Source organism: Neolamprologus brichardi, chromosome 3, assembly GCF_056152115.1.
Source record: "Neolamprologus brichardi isolate AB-2024 chromosome 3, ASM5615211v1, whole genome shotgun sequence".
NCBI lineage: Eukaryota > Metazoa > Chordata > Actinopteri > Cichliformes > Cichlidae > Neolamprologus > Neolamprologus brichardi.
In genome coordinates, this window is record NC_142106.1 from 54486961 (window position 1) to 54494487 (window position 7527).

The following is a 7527-nucleotide window of genomic DNA, read 5'->3' on the forward strand; positions in this document are numbered from 1 at the left end:
ACTGCAACATATGGTTTCCTCAGCTGAACTGGAAAAACTCATTCATGCATTTGTGTCATCAGGCTTAGATTACTGTAATTCCCTGTTTACTAGCTTGGATAAATCATATCTCTCGCCTCCAGGCAATACAAAACGCAGCAGCCAGACTACTAACTCGCTCTACCAAGCGTGTTCACATCACTCACATCTTATATTCTTTACATTGGCTCCCAATAGAATTTAGAATTCGCTTTAAAATTCTTGTTTTAACATACAGAGCACTAAATGGCCAGGCTCCAGATTATTTATCCAAGCTTCTTATAAAATACACTGCTTCTCGTCATCTCCGCTCACAGACTCAGAGTCTCTTAGTTGTTCCCCGTACACAACTGAAGACAAAAGGGGACAGAGCCTTTCAGTCTGTTGCACCAAGGCTGTGGAACAGTTTACCACTACAATTACGTTTGCTTGACTCTGTGGATTCTTTTAAAAAACAGTTAAAAACTCTCCTGTTCAAACAAGCCTTTTGTTGATCTACATATTTTATATTTTTTACATTATTTACATTTAATCTTTTACATTGTATATAATGTCTATTGATTTTATTGTTTATTTTAATATTTTAATATTTGTGTACAGCGCTTTGTGATTGTCTGTCTGTGAAAAGCGCTTAATAAATAAAGTTTACTTACTAACTGTGCCAAAATGAATTAATTAAATACACCATTAAATAGTTATTTAAATGTGGCAATAATCAATTTAAACATGAAAAACATAAAACATGCTCATAGGGGGTCATATGATTGTTGGGTTTTTCACAAATGCTCTAAAACTGTACAAGAAGGTTGCATGTGATGAAAAAATATTTTACTATGACTTCACCAGTCTCTATCCCACAGTGCAATCTAAAAAAGATTATCTTGTAGGACACCCTCAAATCATTTACAGAAACTTTGACAGCCTAGAAAATTATTTCGGCTTTGTTAAATGCTCCGTACTGCCGCCAAGAGGTCTTTTTCACCCCGTCTTTCCCTACAGGTGCCACGGCAAACGGATGTTTCCGCTCTGCAGCTTGTGCGCTGAAGACAAGAAGCAGCACACAGCATGTGGGCACAGTGACAGTGAGCGGGTGTTGAATGGCACATGGGTCTTATTTGAGCTTGAAAAAGCTGTTGAGAAAGGATACAGGATTGTTTCTATTGATGAGGTGTGGCACTTCCCCAACAAGACTGACACATTGTTTAAAGACTATGTGAAAGCCTTTCTAAAACTTAAACAGGAGGCCTCGGCGTATCCAGAACATGTGAAAACACCTGACGAGCAGCAGAAGTACATAGATGAGTATTATGAGAAGGAGGGAATAATGCTAGATCCGTCCAAGATATGTGTAAATAAAGCTGTTGGAAACTGTAAGAAGCTGTTGCTAAACTCATTATGGGGTGGTTTCAGTATGAGGTCGAATATGGCGTCATCTGAGTTCATCACAGACCCTTCCAGGTTTAGCCAGCTAATGTTTAGCGACCAGGATGACGTGTGGCAGTTTTGTTTCATCTCTGACGACGTCGCCATGGTGCAATGGCTCCACTCTGATGGTAGAGCATCCCGCATGAAGGACGTTAATGTCTTTGTGGGGGCCATGACCGCTGCACATGCCAGACTCATGCTGTATGATTTGTTAGACAACTTGCAGCAGTGCGTGCTGTATTGTGATACAGACAGCATCATTTTCACGGCACGCCCTGGCGACTGGATGCCTCCTCTAGGCCCATTTCTGGGGGAGCTCACCAGCGAATTAGATTCTGGAGAGGGAGGTGTGGAGGATCACATAGTAGAATTTGTTTCCGGTGGGCCAAAATGCGACACATATCACACATCGCTGGGCAAGACCCAGGTCAAATGTAAAGGCGTAACACTAAAAGCACTAAACTGAAAAGTTGTCACCCACGAATCCTTGAAAGGCTTAGTCCACAAGTTTGTAGCCAATCAGACATCAGACGCACACCTAGTCGCCATCTCTGATAATATCAGATGTGATAAAAAGAAGCTTCATTTGAAGAATGAAACCATTGTGAAGAAGCTTAAGGTTGTCTACAATAAGCGCCGTGTGCTCCCAGACTATACAACCCTACATTATGGATTTTAAATTAGATCAGGGGTTTGACGCCAGGTTACAGCACCCGTTCAGCACGGTGGCCAGCGGTTCCAGTAACTGTGGCAAGACGTTTTTTGTTAAAAGCGTCATTGAAAATTCCTCCAGGATTATATCACACAGCATTGATAACATTGTGTATATATACTCATGCTGGCAGCCACTATATGACCAGCTTCTTAAGATAAGAGACATAAACTTTGTTAATGGTATACCCGAATCTCTTGCTGATGACACCCTTCTTCCTGCAGACAAGAACAATTTGTTAACCCTTTAAGACCTACCATAGAACCAAGTCCGCCAGAGCTTATATTATATTTTTACATGTTGTAGTGACATTTTTGGAAGCATTTCAAGTTGATATAGATCAATTCAACCATTATAGCCCAAGTTTTAATAATATGTATGCATTAAGTGCATAGTAATTACATAAATTGCAAAAAAGTGCAATAAACTACCAAAAAAATGAAAATCTTTTTTGTTTTTTTAACATATATTTCTAGTTAGAGACATTTAACAGGCTTATCCCTCAAAACTGTAAATACAAAAAAGTTGCACAAAATAGTTTCCCACCACAGGAAATTTATTTTGAGTGTCTTCTTATTTTTATTTTTGAAATACACCAACTAATATTGTTTAAAAATCCAAGAGATAAATATCAAGTCATGCTTTTAGGTAAGCAAATCTTTCCTGGTAATACTAAATATATTATAGAAGCGTTTAATGATGCCACATCCACAACATACGGGTATGTTTTAATAGACTATAAAGCTAAGACCCCGGACTATTTAAGACTCCGAAGAAATTTACTGTCAGACCGTCCGGTTGTTTATATCCCAAAACAAAAAACAGTGAAGAGGTGAAAGGATGTCATCACACATGCGGAGGAATCTGTCTCTGTTGGAGTTGATATACAAGTCTCCCCCGGCTCTACGCAGAGTTATTATTAGTAATGCAAACTTCATCAATGCATTGTGTGAGATAGCCTTTAACGTATTGCAAGGTAACATTTCACTGACAAATCAGAAGTACAAACAGCTAAAAAAAAAATCTCTAATCAGACTGATTGCTGAAGAAAAGATCAAATCTTTGAAAAAGAGAAAGACAATCAACCAATCTGGCGGGTTTTTACTACCCTTATTAGGGGCTGCAATCCCTTTCATAACCAGTCTGATAGCAAACAAGTGAAAATGGAACATGTGCAAAAGATGTTTTTGCTGCCCCAACATCAGCTGGACTTATTGAAGCAACCGCAGCAGTACACAGGCAACATCAGACAACAGGCTCAGAAAGACTTGGACAAGGAGATGCTTCAAGTGTTACAAGAATCAGACATAGATGTGTATGAGAAAGCTAAAAATATGGTGATATTCTCCAAAGATACCTCACACTTGTGAGACAAGGTGCCCGTGAAAAGAATATATTGTCTTTATCCCTACCGGAACAATTTAACATGGATGTGCAAACCCAGCCTGCGGACACCCAACCTGTTTCTGGTGATGCTGGGGTGAAGGATTTTATTGCAGAGAATGTTTTGACACACATACCTAAAAGGAGAAGGAGGAATGCAGAACTCATTCTCTCGTTGGCCAGACTTGATTTCTTACAATGACAAAGGCGAAATTGTTGTTGATAAACACACCATCCCGGGTTCACACATTTACGACCTGATTAAAGCCGTCACAACCACACACACACCTTCAGACCTATTGGCTGGACAGAGTTTTTAAAGGCTGTTTCAGATTTAAACATACCGTTATCAGCCATATCCAACACCGGCGTACGTAAGACCATTGCCATGTATAAAACTGATCACACACTGACTGAAGACCCTGAAGCATTTGAGTGTAACTTTCATTCAAATTAAACTTTATACACAATTACAAAATGGAAAAAAATACTAAATATTAAAACACTACAACCACTGAAGAAACAAATAAAACCAATCACAATCAACATCAAAATATGATAATAGAAACATAGAAGAGACATATCATACAATTCATATACGTTCATGTGATCTCTACGTTCAAAAACCCAATAACCTTCAATCCTTCATTTAAATTACATTTCAATTTCAGCTGGCAGCTGTTGGAGTCAAATTGTTAAACGTTGTCATTGTGTTACTTAAATGTGTAAGTCTTAGTTCAAGCAGCAGGATCAAAGACATTCCTTTGTCTCTGACCACCTCTGTGGGGGAGGCTGTAGTGTTTTATTATAGGGACATCCTATCTGAAGGTTCTGTTTTCTTGGTTAATAAGCTTCCTACTTTTATGACCCAGGAGGTCACACAAACGCACCCCCAAACACACACACACACACACACACACACACACACACACACACACACACACACACACACACACACACATACATAAGCAGGTCTGGTTTCCCCGCCAGTTTCAAGGAGGGTTAAGGATGGTTTCTCCACCAAAAGGAGGTTTTTCCTCCTCCGCTGAGGGCGTTGAGTGTTTGGTTTCTCCACCAATATCTAAGGAGGATAGAGCTCTCATTGGTGCCTATTTTGTGTGTGAACGCGTGTGTGAGCGAGTGCAGGCCAGACGTGGTCTGTGTGAGTGTGGCTGATTGTTGTCTTGTAATGGGGAATAAACTGAGTAATTCTGCCTTGAAAGGGGATGAAATACATTGCAAAGTATTTACTGGGCAGCACGTAGTATGTAGATCATTGAAGGAAGAAAGTAATGAATTTGTGCACAAAGCAGATGGAACAGTGAGTGTGAATGTGTCTGACGTCACTGTGTGTGTGAGACACAGAGAGGTGTGAAAGACAAAGTCAAATATCCAAACTCAGCCTGCAGTTCTGTTCTGTGATTCTACATTTGACTATCCGTTGAGTTTGGTGTGTACTTCTGCTTTGTTCAGATGCATTTAGATACATCACCTCCACTCTCCTGTCTTTCCTTCTCTACCATTGCCTCCTAACTAGGGATGGGTACCGGTATCCGATGCCATTATGGCACCGGTTCTGACATAAACGTAAGTAACCAGACTGAAAAGCAGCGCACATTTCGGTGTTTTTTTCGGTGCTTTTTTTCCTGAGATGTCATACACTTTGGATTCTAGCCAATCATTTTATCTTTCCAAGGATAGTAGGCGGGCCCAGGTACGTACATTCTTTTAGAGCAGAGCTACAGATTAAAAACGCCCAAGGCGAAGCGGTCAAAGTCTGGCTGTACTTCAAAGCAAAAGATGCAAACTCAGCAGCCTGCAACAAGTGCTTTAAGGTGATACTGTGCAAAGGAGGTAACTGATGAAACAGGGAGGCTGTAGCTCAGGGGGTAGAGCTGGTCACCAACTGATCAGAAGGTTGATGGTTCGATCACAGGCTCCTCCAGTCTGTGTGTCACATATCCTTGGGCAAACTAACCCCAACTTGCTCTCCGATGCATCCATCGGAGTGTGAATGTGTGTGAATGTACTTAGAAAGCACTGAGTGTAGATAAAGTGCTTGTGAGAATGGGTGTGATTGGGTGAATATGGCATGTTGTATAGAGCACTTTGAGTACTCCGGGACCATAGAAAAGCGCTATATAAGAATCAGTCCATTTACCATGAAACACCCGACGACACATAGCGTTTTTTGTAAAAGCCGAGAAATGCTCCGTATTTGATAGCTTGCTGCAAGACCTCACACGGAGCACATCTACTGCGGGTGTGGTGCCTGTTATCGGACCCGGAGTTAGCAACATCCCCCAAGAACCCGAAGAGGAGCGTCCTGGCCCCTAGCCCTGCCAGTGTAGCAGAAATGATGACGGATGATGATGGCAGCAGCAGCTGTTCTTCTCTGGGTGAGTAGCTTAATGTTGTTCGTGTGTAATTTACATTGAGTAGGCTAACCACGTTATTACATTAATGCATGTAAGGTGAACTAGCAAACACCGTCGTAGTTACATGCGGCTGTCTTCTTGTTTGATAGAGTGAAACCATATATGCCCTATAGCTGCAAAAAAGGCTAACATTGTTATCTTTTTATAAAAAAAAACAGCTAAACATGAGAGGTTTTACGACAAAGGTTGTGTTCTCCATTCTTTAAGTGTTCGAGCACCGATTAAGCACCGGTACTGTTTCAAAAGTACCGGTTGGGCACCGGTATCGGATAAAACCTAAACGATACCCATCCCTGCTCCTAACATGCCTCCTTCCTCCTCTCCTCTTCCTTTTCCTTCAGCCATCAGTAGCATGACAGTCTTATTCATTATGATCCACGCATTTTATTTGGTAAAGCTTTAGTTCAGAATGCCCTTACTAATACAACACTCCCCATTTACCCAGGCTTTACAGAAATAAATAATTATGTGGACACATCTGGATCATCAGCAAACATAAAACCAGGTGACCACCAGGACCAGGCTGACTGCTGACACAGAGTTCATACTCTAACTGCTAGCTGCTCTGCTAGCTAAGTTAACTGATGTTACAGGTCAGAGTAAAGAAATGACGTGATGCTGCTGGGAGTGACACCACAGACTAGCAGCATTTAGTTACTCAGCACATAATGCAGTTAATCTGAAATCTCTTTTTCTCTCTGAAACAAAGTGACAGCAGACTGAGTCAAAGACAGAAACCTTATTTAAACACCAAATATTCACCGGCTTCACTTCCTGATCCAGGATTCAAAGAGGACGTTGCACTTACTCAGCTTCTTCCCATGAACGTCTTCACTCTGCAGCTCTGCTGTCTGGACCAGGTCTGTGTAGAAACAGAGACAATCTTCTGCTTCATCAGTCCTCTGTGTCTGCAGGCTGAAGTCACATTAAACACTTCACACCAGCAAAGAGTCTGAAGCTCACAGGTCAAAGGTCAGCTGCTGCACCTTGTGTGATATTGTTTGATCAATAATTAACCCGCAGCAGGTTTCTGCTCCAACTCCAACACACTGAACAACCCTGAGAACAAATCAGATGATGTGGGTGTGTCTGCAAACTTCAATAGTATTAAACACCTCACACCAGCAATGAGTCTGAAGCTCGCAGGTTAAAGGTCAAAGGTCAGCTGCCACACTGTATATAACATTTCAATATGTATACAACCTGACTGTGGGCGTGTGTGCAGCCATAAACAGTTTAAACATTAAACACTGAACCATAAAAGAAGCTTAAGCTGCAGCTCACAGGTCAAAGGTCAGCTGCTGCAGCCAGTTATGACTTCACATAAATCATTATGTTTTCCCTCTCAGCACTTGGGCTGTTTTGACTCAGCTACACTATGGGAAATGGCCAATGGTTCCACAGCTGTTTTTGTTCACAGCATCATCCAGTTAGAGAGGAAACTGTATAATGCAATGATGATGTTCCAGCGTCATGCTGCAGTTGTTGCTCCTCCTCCACATGCTTAACTGCCACAGTTTAACTCCGCCTCTTAGACAGTCATGTCACCTG

General features: G+C 41.3%; 1 long non-coding RNA gene across 1 annotated transcript; it reads right to left on the reverse strand.

Annotated features, from left to right (window-relative positions):
- Positions 1–761: 761 nt before the first annotated feature.
- On the reverse strand, positions 762–6921 carry LOC148105863 (uncharacterized). Its single transcript, XR_015718619.1, has 3 exons — positions 6785–6921; positions 2109–2188; positions 762–811 (listed from the first exon to the last, which is right to left on the reverse strand). It is a non-coding gene; the product is annotated as an uncharacterized LOC148105863 (long non-coding RNA).
- Positions 6922–7527: the final 606 nt, after the last annotated feature.